We start from the raw sequence: 16,411 nt of genomic DNA on the forward strand, positions 1-16,411 counted from the left end.
GAAAAATAGATCTCTTCAAGAAATGGCTAGGACCATGCTTAATGAGCATAGATTACCTAAGTATTTTTGGGCTGAAGCGGTAAATACTGCATGTTATGTGATAAATAGAGTTTCCATAAGATCAATCCTAGATAAGACCCCCTATGAACTATGGAAAGGAAGATAGCCTAGCATATCTTATTTTCATGTATTTGGACGTAAGTGTTTTGTACTGAATGATAAAGAAGACTTAGGAAAATTTGATGCAAAATCAGACGAAGGAATCTTCCTAGGGTATGCATTAAATAGTAAAGAATTAGAATCTACAACAAAAGAACACTCACAATTATAAAATCAATACATGTATCCTTTGATGAAGCAAATCCTTTTACTAAATCAATTGATAGTGAGGAAGCGGAAACACTACAAAAACGAGAAGACTTTGAGATTAAAGAAGTCAAAGATGAGAGCAATGAATCAATATCAAATGATGAACCTATAGAAAATTCTGAACTACCTAAAGAATGGAAGTTTGTAAGAAATCATCCAAAAGACCAAATCATTGGTGAACCTTCACGTGGTGTATCCACTAGATCCTCATTGAAAAATTAATGCAATCATTACGTATTTCTATCTCAAGAAGAACCCAAGAATATAGAAGAAGCCTTAAGTGATGACTCTTGGATAGTAGCTACGCAAGAAGAATTAAATCAATTTGAAAGAAATAAAGTATGGAAATTACATCCTAGACTCGATGATCATTCAATAATTGGAACCAAATGGGTATTTAGAAATAAAAAGGATGAGAATGGTATAGTAGTACAAAACAAAGTCAGACTTGTAGCTCAAGGATATAATCAAGAAGAAGGAATAGACTACGATGAGACCCTTGCTCCCGTAACTAGATCGGAAGCCATAAGAATGTTATTAGCCTATGCATCTCACAAAGAATTTAAACTCTATAAAATTGATGTGAAGAGTGCATTCTCAAATGGATTTATAAATAAAGAAGTCTATGTGACAGCTGGTAGCAGTTGTGCACAAACACTCTATATAAAGCAACAATTAAAAGATGTTAATTTAGAGTATTTAGCAATACCTATAAAGTGTGATAATACCCGCGCTATAAATATCTCCAAAAATCCTATATCGCACTCAAGAACCAAACATATAGACATAAGACATCACTTTTTAAGAGATCATGTACAAAAAGAAGATATCTTATTAGAGTTTGTGAATACAAGTGTGAGAACCTGATTAAAATGAAATTTGAATAATTAAGAGGGAGAGAAATAGAAACAGAAACAGAAGGATGCCGTAGACTTTGTTGACGACATTGTATTTGGAGGATAAGATAATTTTAAAGAGATTGCCTAGATTCGTCGACGAATATAGGGGTTCGTCGACGAGTTTAGTAGAAAATTCGTCGACGAATACAGGGATTCGTCGACAAGAAAATACCGAGAGGGGGGTTTTGAGCCGACTAAATTTTGTCGACGAAGGCTGAATATTGTTGACGAAATTTGTGAAAGACTCGTCGAGGAATGACGTGGCTCATCGATGAATCCTCTGCTCTATATATATGAAAAATCCAATTTTTAAACTTCATTTTTAAGCTTCTTCTCCACTCTCTCTCTCTCCCCTTTGGCTCTCTCACTCTCTCTCTCTCTCTCTTCTTTTTTGGGCCATTTTTACTCCGGATCGACGATCCGAAGTCACCACGATGCTCCTGGGGAAGTTCTCTCCAAATCTGCTGGGGTGGATCACTGGTGAAAGTTAGTTGAAAATCATCCCTAAGTTGAGGTAAGGCTTTTTAAGCCAAATTAGACTTTATGGTAGTTATAGGAAATGATGTACGCGTGAAAGTATTGATGTTTAATACTGGAAATTTTCAGTTTCAGGGTATTTATCAAGAAATCCTACAGGTGTTAGGTTAGGATATTTTAGGAGCTTTTTTAGTAGTCAGGTAAGGGAATAAACTAAAACAGTTATTTTTCATGCAAATTATTATTAATTATGAGTAAATTTATTTTCAGAAAAGTATATGCTACATTTGTATATCCCATATGAAATGTATGTTCGGAAAATACTGCCATTATGATTAAAATGTATATGTATGTATGAGATGCCATAAATGATGATTTTAGAACATTAAGTATGACTTTAACGGCACATGTGTGGCATGAACATTATTATTATTTTTTTTTTTTTGTGAAGTGAATCATGATATGAATGATTTTAAAAGTAAAGCATATTTTCAGGTATTTTGAAAAGACGTGTAATGTTATTTTGAGTTTGATGAATATATGATAAATGAGTTATTTTCAAAATGTAAATACCTGAAATGATTCTGGCGCGAGGCCATATTTACGTTATCGGTGCGAGGCCGTATTTACTATGATTTCGGCATAAGGCTGTATTTACTATGATTTCAGCACGAGGCTGTATTTACTATGATTTCGGCACGAGGCCATATTTACTATGATTTCGGCACGAGGTCGTATGCATGATTTCGGCGCGAGACCATAATTATAAAATGTTCGGCACGAGACCGTATTTATGAAATTATGTACTATGAGTTATCAGAACTCGGATGTTAGTTTAGTTCAGTTCAGGAGTTCGGTACCGTAGCTATATGTATAGATCATATATCTACGTCAGATTAGTGCTAACCATCCCACAAGGGGATGGGAGATGGATAGTCGATGTGGCTTTCAATAGAGTGTGGACGTCCACCTGGCAGTCCGGATCAGGGTGTGGCGGGCCCATCGTACTTACAGACATATTTGACTCGACAGTGGTCGGTCGGCCATTATCGGGTCCCGCCTTCCGGCTGCACAACCCGTCATGGGGGGTAATACATGACACCAGTTAGCTATTCATCCTGGGTATATTTTCAGTACTATTCAGCTATAACAGATGTTTTATGTATGATATGACTTATTAGAAGATATGAAAGCATGTGAATATTCAGTATGATAAGGTGAATTTTTATGAAAATATGAAATGCACTGTATATGTATAAATGCCTTAAATCTTCATGTTGCCACACTACTGTATTTAGTTTATTTTCCCTTACTGAGAAGTGTTTCACCCCCAAACTTAATTAATTTTTTAGGAGCCCCTGAGAGATCGACGGGTCAAGGCCGCCATTGAGCTTGTGAGATTACCCTGTGAGGAGGGTAAGATTTTGTAATAGGGTCAATGTTATTTTTTGTTTGACCCTAGAGATATTTTGATGCATAAGAGGGTGTATAGAAGTATAGTTTTATAATGTTATAGAAAGCTCTGGTATTATGCTTTATGGATGAATGTTTAGATTTTATGTTTACTGTTGCGTAGATTTCCGCTGTGTTTGACAGGTGTCCCCATTACCCACGGGTTCGGGTTGACTTTTCCATTTATTATGTTATATTTCTTATTTAGGAAATTGAGGTCGCTACAACAAGTGACCAATGGGCAGATATTTTTATCAAACCTCTTCCAGAAGATAGATTTATATCTATAAAAAGAGAACTAGGATTGTTACATAGCAGGGAAGTTGTTTAAAGAGGATATTGAATGAGTATTAAAGTAGAGTTTGAAAGGCAAGTGAGGTAAGGCAACTAGAAAAATAGTCACTGTCGACTGAACCCTTTTTGACTTTCTCAGGTTTTTAAGAATCAGTAAGGTCAAACGACTGACCCTCTGAGCCTCAGTCAACTGACTCGCTACTGTCTGGGTAAATTTAAATGCATAAAATTGTCAGGCGACTGACTCCCTCGATTTCAGTTAACTGACTAACGACATTTTAAATACTTACAGTGCGTGAAACCCTAATGTTTTAAAATCCTAGGCACCTGACCATAGTTCCTCTCTTTTCTTCACTCATTCTCCTTCGAACCCTAGTGCTTCTACACTCAAAACCCTCCGATTAAAACTTGAAGAACATCATTCCAAACCTTTCCCTCACAAATTTCTAGGGTTTTACCCTTTGGTTTTCTCTCTTGAACTCACAATGCCAAGAACAAAAATGACTGGACATAAGGCATCATCCTTAAGGCAAGATGATAACTCTTCAATCAAAAAATGGCCTGTCACTTCTCATGCAAAGCAGTTATACAGAGATCATCTCCGTACAACTGATCCTATTCTCGCTAAGGTTCTAGACACAACGTTCTTTGAAGAAGAATTTCCCAACATCCTACCCATGTTTAGGAACCTAAGATGGAAAATTTTCATTACTTACCAAGCCAAAGGACTCTATCCAAATTTGGTCAAAATTTTCTATGAGAATATAGTTAAAGGAGAGACGGTAACCACTATCGAAGTTATGGGAAAATCCATCACCTTTAATCCACAGACCTTGGCGACTATTTTCAATATCTGCCAAGGAGAATTTGAATGTCCTTCCTTTGGGCAATCATGGATCATGGAACAAGGGTTCACTCCTGAAGAATTTTTTACTCTGATTATGGTTGAAGAGCTTGCTTACTTTGGAAATCCTCCACTTTATAAACAATTGAACCTTCAGGCACAAATCCTCCAAAAAATAAAATCATCACATACAACATTCTGCCTCAGGTTGGTTCTCATGACTACGTATCATATTTGGACTATTTCGTTATATGATGTTTGCTGAAAGAGAAGAAGCTTGACTTATCGAGCTTAATTCTTAAATGGATGATCTCTTGAACTGAAGCCTGACAAGTAATTCTACCTAATGGAGGAATTCTGAACCTCCTCTTTGCTCATCTCCATGTTGCCTCTCCAACTGACTTATTTATCAAATGTACCCACTATGATCTTTTCTCCTCTACCACACTCAAACAAATGGTGTATGAGAAACATGAGCACGGCTGGTTTCCTAAAGGCGAAAGGCGCCAAAGACAAGCTCCTAAGCCACAACCTCACGTTCAGCAACCTACTTCTTAAGCTAATGTTGCACTATCATGGTTCCTTGCTTATCACCAACAGTTTACTGATTTTAGTGGAGAAATGAGGTCTGGACTTAGCTCACTTTAGGATAATTTCGCATCTCTTCAAGTTAACTATTCTTCATTGGATCAATGGCTTGGTCGGATTGAACAACACATAGTCGGCTCATCCTCTTCACATGACAAAGCTCCAATGGATATAAGCTCTGTTGATGTTGGTGATGAAGATGAAGATAAAGATGATGATAATGCAAATTCTAGAACTGCATAACTTTATTTTTATTTGAACACTTTATAGTTGTATTAACAAACATCTTTATGTGTGTTTTTGCTTTTTAGATTTATTGCTTATCGGGCTAAGCATGTTATATCGTATTTATCGTATGCTTGTGGTTGTTCATTGCTTTAATTTTTGTCTGTGTTTCTTGATATCTTACTCTTTTTGATTGATGTCAAAACGGGGAGAATTTCTGAGCAAAATTTTTAGTTTTTTATGAATGACTCACTACAAATTGAAAATTTGGGCATGATGTTATTGAGCATGATCCTGAATTCTAGTATAATATAATATTACGTATGATATTGATACATGAAAATGACATTGACATTGATTTTTGAAACATACACTGCATTAGCACATTCATGATGACATTGACATTGATTTTTGAAACATACACAGCGTTAGTGCATTCATAATATATATATATATATATATATATATTACAAATATTGTTAAGTTGATGCTTATTGTAAGGGGGAGCCTTCTTAAGGCTTACGCATTGTTAGCTTTGGTGCAATCCCAAAAGGGGTGGGGGGGGTGAATTGGTATTTAAAATTTATTGCCTTAGGTCAATTCACTAACAACAGTATTACACAAGCCTAAGGTCAATCTAGTGCATGTAAAATAAATCAATGTAAATATACAATAGAATTTAAACTGCAATAAACGTTTAACTAAGCATGCACAATAAAGCAGTAAAGGAGACGACACCCAGAAATGTTATCGAGGTTTGGCCAAATTGCTTACATCCCCGCTTTGGCCAACAAGTACAAGGATTACCACTATAGGCTCACTTAACGGGTGGAGCGACACCTAAACAACAAGGTCAATTAGCACAAGGCTGACCTTAACCTTTACAACCAGGTCAATTAAGGGGCTGACCTCAACCAACACGCCTTACTAGGATGACGCACCTAACTTTCCTAACTGAGTCTAAGCCAATCCGGGACTATTCCAGGACTAGTCTCCCTCTTCAGGCCCGTGCCTAGAAATACAAAAAATGTATATATAATTTTGCGTACAAGGAAATGCTTCTTACACTAAGCTGATTATGTACCACTAAGCACAATGTAATTAATACACTACCAAGAGATAGGATTTGATAAGCTCGGTGTAGTCTGAGTGTATACTCTCAAATATTTATGCAAATATAGAAATCAGTGTGTGAGACTATAAATGATAGGATCTTTGTGTCAAAACAATATTTCAATCACAATGTACAGACGAAGATCACAAACACACTTCAAATATCTCAACAGATAATATTTCTCAATATAAAGCACAAGAGATATTCAAATTTAATTTATAAAATAATTTGATCTTTGTGTTCAAGAAAATAAAATCAATCAAAGGATATTTCAACAAAGATCTTTTTGCGTATGCATAGATATCTCAAAAAAATATTTCTCAAAATAAATCACACGAGATATTTGAAATCGATTTGCAACAATTTATTAAACAAAAAACAATACGAACTCTTGAGTATTACAATGATGATGCAAAACTCACAAGCTCTATGAAGTTTTCCTATGGAAGACTTATTAATGAAGTCTCATAGAAAAACTTCAAGCTTACTATCGGATAAAAATATATATCAATCAACTAGAACAAATGAGAGTGTAAGCTTAACTAGATACTCACAATAGCACTCTTACTTAACACGATTTGCAATGAGGATAAGTAAGAATGAAGAAATATAGCTTGGATGTGAGAAATAGAGCTTTTGAGAATTAGAGGATATTTGCTAATTGTTTTGCTAATCTCTTACTAATTATTCCAAATGAGGGGGTATATATAGACAACTCCTAAAATATAACCGTTAAGGACACATATGAAATTATTAGGAAAGTTTTAATACAATTTAATTATTTTAACCCCATTTAAAAAAGTTAACCACAGTAAAAATATTGGGGCAACCCGAGAGGTCCGGTCGACGAGAACAAGTTTGGTCTACCGAAGTTCATATGGTTCGGTCGACTAGGCCGAAAATGTACTTGGGACATGGTCAACGGGATATATGTGTCAAGGGCAATTTTTCGAGGTTCGGTTGACCAGGAGAAAAATGAACTATGGTCTCGGTCGACCATAAAGGGCGTTTTTCCAAACAGTGCGGTTCGGTCGACCAAGAAGATTTGAACTAGATGGTTTGGTTGATGAAATCGTTGGGACATCTCCCGAGGACCCTCAGTCGACCAGAGAGTTGGAGTTCATTTTGGGCTCGATCGACTAGGTGGTCAATAAGTTGACTCAAAGGGAATTCGGCCGACCGGGTATAAATGAACTATATCAATTCGGTCGACCAGACTGTGGTCAAATTGTTGACCTGGTACGGGTTCGGTTGACCAAGTGTATTTGTACATGGAGGTACAGTCGACCAAATGCACCTATTTAGAGCATTTTAGTCCTGTTTAAGCATGCAAACACCCTATTCAAATGACCATTCATATATATCTATATATATATATATGCATAAGTGAGTATCCTAGGGTCATTTCTAGGTCCTTTTTAGTTTGAATGCATCGAAAAAATCCGGTGTCGGTCGACCGAAGGGTGTTCCCTAAGGTCTATCTATGGTCATAAGCTTATCGATCCTGCCATGCAGGTAAGACATTAATTATTACAGACCATTTCCTATTTACTATTACAGACTCAATATGATAAATATAAAATACAATGAATACACATGTTGAGTCTTCGTCTTCTACAAGTTCATGTGCGTGCACCATATGATACTTTCAATTGGTCCTACACACAAACTCATCAAACCACTAAATACTAGAGTATTTGTCATAATCAAAACAGGGTATGACCCCTATGGTCAACAATCTCCCCATTTTTAATGATGACAAATATTTGCCTACTTCTCCCCCTTTTGGCAACAGTAAAAAGGGTCTAAATAAACGTTGAAGCAAATAGGCAAATAATCATCTGAATACAGGAAATTTTTGGGAAAAGGTTTTTAGAAGTTTGGCAGCATGCCGTTTGAAAACAGAATATTTTCCAAACATTTCTATAAACAAGTGACCTGATTAAGTAATATATATTCAAGATATCTACAACTACTTATTCAAATAGTCTAGTATTATCAAAATATTAAATAGAAGTATAACTTCCAGTCATTCAAGAGATAGAATAGTATGCATTTCATAGCACAGACAAATTCATAGAGTATAAAGCAATGACTGGTTTAGCAGTTATGCACACAAACTATATAATTGGCTATAAAAATGATTTAAATGACATGAAAAACAAAATTAGACCATGAATATGCACAAACCATTTGCAATCTAAACATATCATAAGACCCGTGGAAGATTTAAGTTAAAGGCACACAACATATGATACCAAAGGGATGTTTGAGCATAAAAATAGTCTAACAAGTTCGCATGCATTTTCATATGAAATTACTGAACCAGTTATCCAATTTTGTAACCATATATGTATATAATAATAATTATAATAAGGCAAAAAAAATAGTTTTAAAATTAGTTCTTGCCATAAAGTACTAAAAATAAATACATATGTATATAAATATACACATATATCCCCCTTATAATGTTTGCTTAAAATACTGGGGGGTTGCTTGCCAAAAAATTATTTAAATATCATGCAAGGAAGCAACAAATTTTCTGGTTTGTCAATAAAGCACATACTAAAAAATAACCAGAAAAGCCACAACCATGATGATCCTAAATATGTCAAACAATTTAAAATAAGGATCGCATGGCAAACACAAACAGCATGTGGCAAAGCAACACATTTCAGAATATGATTTTCAAGAAGAACAATGCATTCAAGCACATGCCGCAGATGATTTCAAAATATATCTAAGCAAAAAAGTTGGTGAGCATAATATGATAGGCATTTCAATTTTAGATGCTTCCCCTATCAATTTGAATTATTGCTTCGATACTATAAATTACTTATACTTTGCAAGGGATTGATTTCATTGAATATGCCAAAGTATAAGTGAACACACAAACCATTCTTCAACAACTATATTGGATGTCTATTAACAACATTTATCTCAAATCAGTATAGTCATACCTATAGACAACAAGTGCACCGAAAATAGATATTAAGGCATTCAATGCAACTCATGATCCAAAAACATTTCATATCAAAACATGAGACTTTACGTGCAGGATATAATGTTCAGGGATATCAGAAGAGCCTTAATATTTCAATAAACAATAGTGATGCATGTGAGACCTATAAGTTCTTTCTATAGGATAGGTGCTCAGCTCTCTAAGTGCTTGAAGATTATGCAAGGATGAAACTTAATTTTCAAATATTTTTCACTCATCCTTTTGAAAATATTTTAACGTTAATTTTATCATAATCATCTTTAATACAAGATTTTATATGGGAAAATCTTGACAAAAATTCGGCAGCATGCCGTTTGTATATATGACATTTTCCTATAAAAACTTGCACCTGATAGTAGGTTGCCTTCAACGGATAAATTATATAAAACAAGCAACAACCTAATATCCACAACTAGCATGCAATTCACATCAACTGCAGCCGCTATGCAGGAGACATTTTAAACTAAGCATGCATTTCAGTAGTTCAATCAACAACTCATAAAAGAAATGAACTATCCAATAGATGATTTGAGTAATAGCTAACAATGGATAGTCATGAGATTAGTGCAGAGTTGTTCTCACAAAGGCATACAGACATAGAAGCATAAATAAAAATTGAGAGCACTTTAATGTATATAATCATGAAAGAATATATGCTCCTCTTGAGTTATGCACTCAACTCTTTTTATGTCTTTTCTTTCATCTTCAAGTTCAATAACCAAGAGTTATAATATTTTCAATGATTCTACCTTGGTCTTGAGTTCTTAGGCTTAACTAACCAAAAAGTCACAATGATTATTTCTTCAAATGAGCTAAGCCAATATTTGCCTATTTTCTTATGATTTACAATATGTGAGAAGTCTAAGTTCAAATGAATTTTCATTTTAAGGTTCATGTATAGGTTTCTTTGAAATTTTGTTCCATCATATAGATTGAAACCTATATCAATTAAATTAGCCATTTTAACTTAATTCATGAGGATGAAGTTCTTAAATGATTTTATGTAAAGTTTGAGAGCTTGGAAAAAAATTAAATACTCTTAAAGATTAAACATTTTATTTAAGTTTAATAGAGTATTCAAAAGTAGGACATTATACAAGATAAGCATTTTAAAGAATATGTCCTAACTAATTCTAGCAAAAAGCATTGTGGAGGTAGGAACTGACGCTCTTTGGTTATTGGAATGTATCCTTTAGATATGATCATAATTTTAGAGCAAGGATACGAACCAATGAGAAGATGGATCTTTACATGATGTGATCAAGGAATGGTAAAGATTTCCTATGGAGGATATAAGCCAAAATTAGAGGATTTATAGTTTAAGCTTAAAGGGAATTTTTTGATTTGATAGTGAAACTTGAATCCCCTAGTGGAAGCCTCTAGTTTTGATAAAAAAAAGTGTCTTTTAATAAGCACCAGAAATATTTGAAATTTATGATAAATAGTGCTTCAAGCCTAGAGTGATGACTAAATTAAAATTTAGTCTTTTAAGTTCAGTGATGGGTTTAGGATTGAATGATATATAGTGTGAGATGGATTCCCTAAACCACAAGCTTGTGCAATGGACAATGTATGCTTAACTTACATATTCATATTTAAGCATGAACTAAGTAATTTGAAATTTAATACAAGGCAAACATGTCATGTCCATTTGGAAGTGGATTTTTATTCAAGCAGCCAATAATTTCAAATTTCAACCAATGAATATATGCATTAATTTCATATTGGTTTATTTGCTTGAATTTTCGAATTGGCTTGATTTTTCAAAATACTTAGTATGTAAGATTTTAAATAGTGGACATGTACTAAGATTTTACAATTTCAGCTCGAACCACTTCCTAAACCTTTGGTCAACAGTACCCCCTATGGCTAATCCTGGATGCTAAGGAAGAATTATGTGATCATTTAATTCCTGTTTGAGTAAATTCTTCCTTGAGTTTCAAGGGGTTTGCTTTCTCGACAACCCATACCATTTTTCTATCTTTGATTTTTGATGGGTTAGGACTTGGTGGTACTTTGACTCTCCAAACTTGTTTAGGTTTCACACCTTTTCTTTTAAATGGGCAATCAAATTTTGTGTGCCCCTTCTTTTTACATAAGATGCATATGGTGTGAGTGTGTGGACTGAAGGAGGTACTAGCAAAGTGTTTCGTTTCTTTTATAAAGTACCCCATGTATAGGTTTTTTCTTTTCTTATTTTCAATCCCATTATAACCTATACCTTCTTTATCTAAGGTCATCTTTTGTGAGCCTAGCAATTTATCAAAGTTTTCCTTTCCTTTAGTAAACGTGTAGATGATCTTAGATTGGTTTTCTATTTTCTTCTCTAGATATTGAATTTTTGAGTTTTTAAATTCTTTGCAAACATTCTGAAGTTTCATGAGTTCTTTAGACATATTGTTTGCTTTATTTTCAAGATCATGGATATAAAGATCCTTTTCATTTTCAATTGTAAGTTGGGATCTTACTGCACTCAATTCTTTTTCTAATTTTTCATTCTTGTTTACTAACTATTTAATTTTAAAATCATTTTCCCTTTCAACAAGAACTTTTGATTCACATTCTTTCTCACATGCCTCATACTTGTTTTTCAAAGCAATATATCTTTTATTAGCTTTAACAAGTAACTTATGAGTTTTAACATATTCAACTTGCAATTCCTCATAAGTAGGCATGCTTTCACTATCATTAGTATCACATGATTCAGTATTAGATGCATCATTCAATTCATCACATGAATCATTACCAAATTTATCTACTAAAGCAGAAGGAACAGAGATGACCTTATTATGTGTTAAAGCAACAAAGCATTGGTTACCTCCTTCAAGATTAGTAGGGCTTAAGTCATAAGGAGAGATCACATTATTTTGCATGGGTGCTCCATATCTCCTCTCAAGTTCATCCCAGATCTGCTTAGCATCACTACATGCCATAACCTCACATAAAACTTTAGAATCTAAAGCATGCAGTAAAGTATTCATGGCATCAAAATTTATTTGTACTAAGTTCCTATCATGATCATTCAGTTCACACTCAGATTTAGGAACACTAGTGCAACCATTGAATTTAACAGGCACACTATCACCCTGATCAATGACATTCCAAAATTTCCAATTTAAAGCTTTCACATACACAGTCATTCTAAATTTCCATACAACATAATTATCACCACAGAATACTGGTGGGTGTGTGACTAACCTACCCTCACATGAATGAGATGCACTAACATGAGCCATCGTGATCTTTTACTAAATAACGGTTAAGTCTAAGTTACGAGACTCTGATACCAATTGTTAGCTTTGGTGCAATCCCAAGAGGGGGGTGAATTGGTACTTAAAATTTATTGCCTTAGGTTAATCCATTAACAACAGTATTACACAAGCCTAAGGTCAATCTAGTGCATGTAAAATAAATCAATGTAAATATACAATGGAATTTAAACAGCAATAAACGTTTAACCAAGCATGCACAATAAAGCAGTAAAGGAGACGACACCTAGAAATGTTATCGAGGTTCGGCCAAATTGCCTACGTCCCCGCCTTGGCCAACAAGCACAAGGATTACCACTATAGGCTCACTTAACGGGTGGAGCGGCACCTAATCAACCGGGTTAATTAGCACAGGGCTGACCTCAACCTTTACAACCAGGTCAATTAAGGGGCTAACCTCAACCAACACGCCTTACCATGATGGCACACCTAGCTTTCCTAACCGGGTCTAAGCCAATTCAGGACTATTCCAGAGTTAGTCTCCCTCTTCAGGCCTGTGCTTGGAAATACAACAAATGTGTATATAATTTTGTGTGCAAGAAAATGCTTCTTACCCTAAGCTGATTATGTACCACTAAGCACAATATAATTAATACACTACCAAGAGATAGGATTTGATAAGCTCGGTGTAGTCTGAGTGTCTACTCTCAAATATTTATGCAAATATAGAAATCAGTGCGTGAGAGTGTAAATGATAGGATCTTTGTGTCAAAACAATATTTCAATCACAATGCACAGACGAAGATCATAAGCACACTTCAAATATCTCAACAGATAATATTTCTCAATATAAAGCACAAGAGATATTCAGATTTAGTTTATAAAATAATTTGATCTTTGTGTTCAAGAAGATAAAATCAATCAAAGGATATTTCAACAAAGATCTTTTTGCGTATGCAAAATATCTCAAAAAAATATTTCTCAAAATAAATCACACGAGATATTTGAAATCGATTTGCAACAATTTATTAAACAAAAAACAATTCGAACTCTTGAGTATTGCAATGATGATGCAAAACTCACAAGCTCTACAAAGTTTTCCTATGGAAGACTTATTAATGAAGTCTCAAAGAAAAACTTCAAGCTTACTCTCGGATAAAAATATATATCAATCAACTAGAATAAATGAGAGTGTAAGCTTAACTAGATACTCACAATAGCACTCTTACTTAACAAGATTTGCAATGAGGATATGTAAGAATGAAGAAATATAGCTTGGATGTGAGAAATAGATCTTTTGAGAATTAGAGGATATTTGCTAATTGTTTTGCTAATCTCTTACTAATTATTCCAAATGAGGGGGTATATATAAACAACTCCTAAAATATAACCATTAAGGACACATATAAAATTATTAGGAAAGTTTTAATACAATTTAATTATTTTAACCCCATTTAAAAAAGTTAACCACGGTAAAAATATTGAGGCAACCCAAGAGGTCCGGTCGACTAGAACAAGTTCGGTCGACCGAAGTTCATATGGTTCGGTCAACCAGGCCGAAAATGTACTTGGGACATGGTTGACTGGATATATGTGTCAAGGGCAATTTTCCGAGGTTCGGTCGACCAGGAGAAAAATGAACTATGGTCTCGGTCGACCATAAAGGGTGATTTTTCCAAACAGCGCGGTTCGGTCGACCAAGAAGATTTGAACTAGATGGTTCGGTTGACGAAATCGTTGGGACATCTCCCAAGGACTCTCAGTCGACCAGAGAGTTGGAGTTCATTTTGGGCTCGATCGACTAGGTGGTCAACAAGTTGACTCAAAGGGAATTCGGTCGACCGGGCATAAATGAACTATATCAATTCGGTAGACCAGACTGTGGTCAAATTGTTGACTTGGTACGGGTTCAGTCGACCAGGTGTATTTGTACATGGAGGTACGGTCGACCGAATGCACTTATTTAGAGCATTTTAGTCCTATTTAAGCATGCAAACACCATATTCAAATGACCATTCATATATATATATGCATGAGTGAGTGTCCTAGGGTCATTTCTAGGTCCTTTTTAGTTTGAGGGCACCGAAAAAATCTGGTGTTGGTCGACCGAAGGGTGTTCCCTAAGGTCCATCTATGGTCATGAGCTTATTGATCCTACCATGTAGGTAAGACATTAATTATTACATACTATTTCCTATTTACTATTATAGAATCAATATGATAAATATAAAATACAATGAATACACATGTTGAGTCTTCGTCTTCTAAAAATTCATGTGCGTGTACCATATGATACGTTCGATTAGTCCTGCATACAAACTCATCAAACCATTAAATACTAGAGTATTTGTCATAATCAAAACTGGGTATGACCCATAGGGTCAACACTCATTTTTGCTCCTAATTTGTCATCATCAAAAAGGGGGAGATTGTTGGCCTAACAAGGCTTAAGAATCTTATTTTGATGAAAACAAATCAAAGGAACTTAACATATTTGGCTAAGTGATGATGTTTCATGTAACACCCCGACCCCGAGGGGCCTGGGATATTAACTCTTTACTACTGATTTACAGCGGAAGCAAATAAACTCGATTCTTATTAAACCAGAGCGCTAATTATTCATATTACAATCATTTATTTCAAAAGAAGGAAAATTACACAAACATAAATATCTGAAACCATACTAATATTTCTGATCAACCTTTATTTTTCTAATCCCCACCCGCATGCTTGCTAAGCCTGATTCCCGACATGTCCTTCAGAGTTATCTGAAATAAAATATGATTGGGATGAGACGACGCTCAGTAAGTAAATAAGATTATTATTAGTGTGTGGCCAAAATGAGTTTTTAAAGAATTTCGTAAAACAATAATGAATACTATAACTTCAAGATTGCTTTTAGAATAAACATAAATTTAACAATTTCTGCATAAAACTTTTGTCATCAATTTCAACAGTAAATTTTTAAATCATATACTATAACTGCTAAATTAAACTTTTAACTTTAAAACTGTAAAAATATTTAATGATAAACATACATATACTTTTCCTTATACGTTTTCCTTAGATCGTCATATAAGCACCAAAATGATCCTTTTCACGTAAACTTACACTTTTCCTTCAAATTATCAGTAACTTTGTACACGTAATTAAATATGTATAAACATATATTGTAAAAACCCACCCTTAGGCCTGTTTGCCGTAAGTCATGTTTACCCTCATGACTGGGTTGTGCGGTCCGAAGACTGGACTTAGCTGGCTGGCCGACCAAACTAAATCAACGTACGTAAACTTTAAGTGAGATTTTCCTTATTAAGTCCTGGTCCGGAACCAGGTGTGCACTCAGGAGAAATCCACTAACATAAATAACCACTCTGTAAACAGTGTGGGTGCACTCTGATCCGTATAAACTTTAAGCTGCGGTACCGAGCATCTGTAACTTTGAACTTTTGTTGCCATAAGGGGTTTTAAAATCATCTTATTATAATTCATGCAATTTAAAAATAATATCGTGAAAATCTCATCTTTACTCATATTTTCATAAAAATGCAACGTAAAAATAAACTCATGCCACACAATTTTTGTGTTAAATATATATATAATTTTATTTTTGAATAGAAAGAAATGCTAAAAATTTACCCGATGGGATTGGAACATTTCTTAACCCAAAAATAGATGCAAGTATATTAAAGATAGAACTGGTATAATTAAATATGCGTAAAAATAAACTCATAGAAATTTTGTGGAACTAAGTAACATAATTAAAATTTACGTACAAAATAAACTCGGGTATGAATTTAAAATAAAAAGAAACTAACATAATCAAAATTTACTTACCTTCTTCTTTTACCGCGTGCTACGAACACAATAACTATCTTTAAGAAATGAGATCGGAAAGAGTGGGTGATTAAGAATTTATTCAAAAATTCTCTCTCCACC

The sequence above is a fragment of the Malania oleifera genome, chromosome 2 (assembly GCF_029873635.1).
Source record: "Malania oleifera isolate guangnan ecotype guangnan chromosome 2, ASM2987363v1, whole genome shotgun sequence".
Lineage (NCBI taxonomy): Eukaryota > Viridiplantae > Streptophyta > Magnoliopsida > Santalales > Ximeniaceae > Malania > Malania oleifera.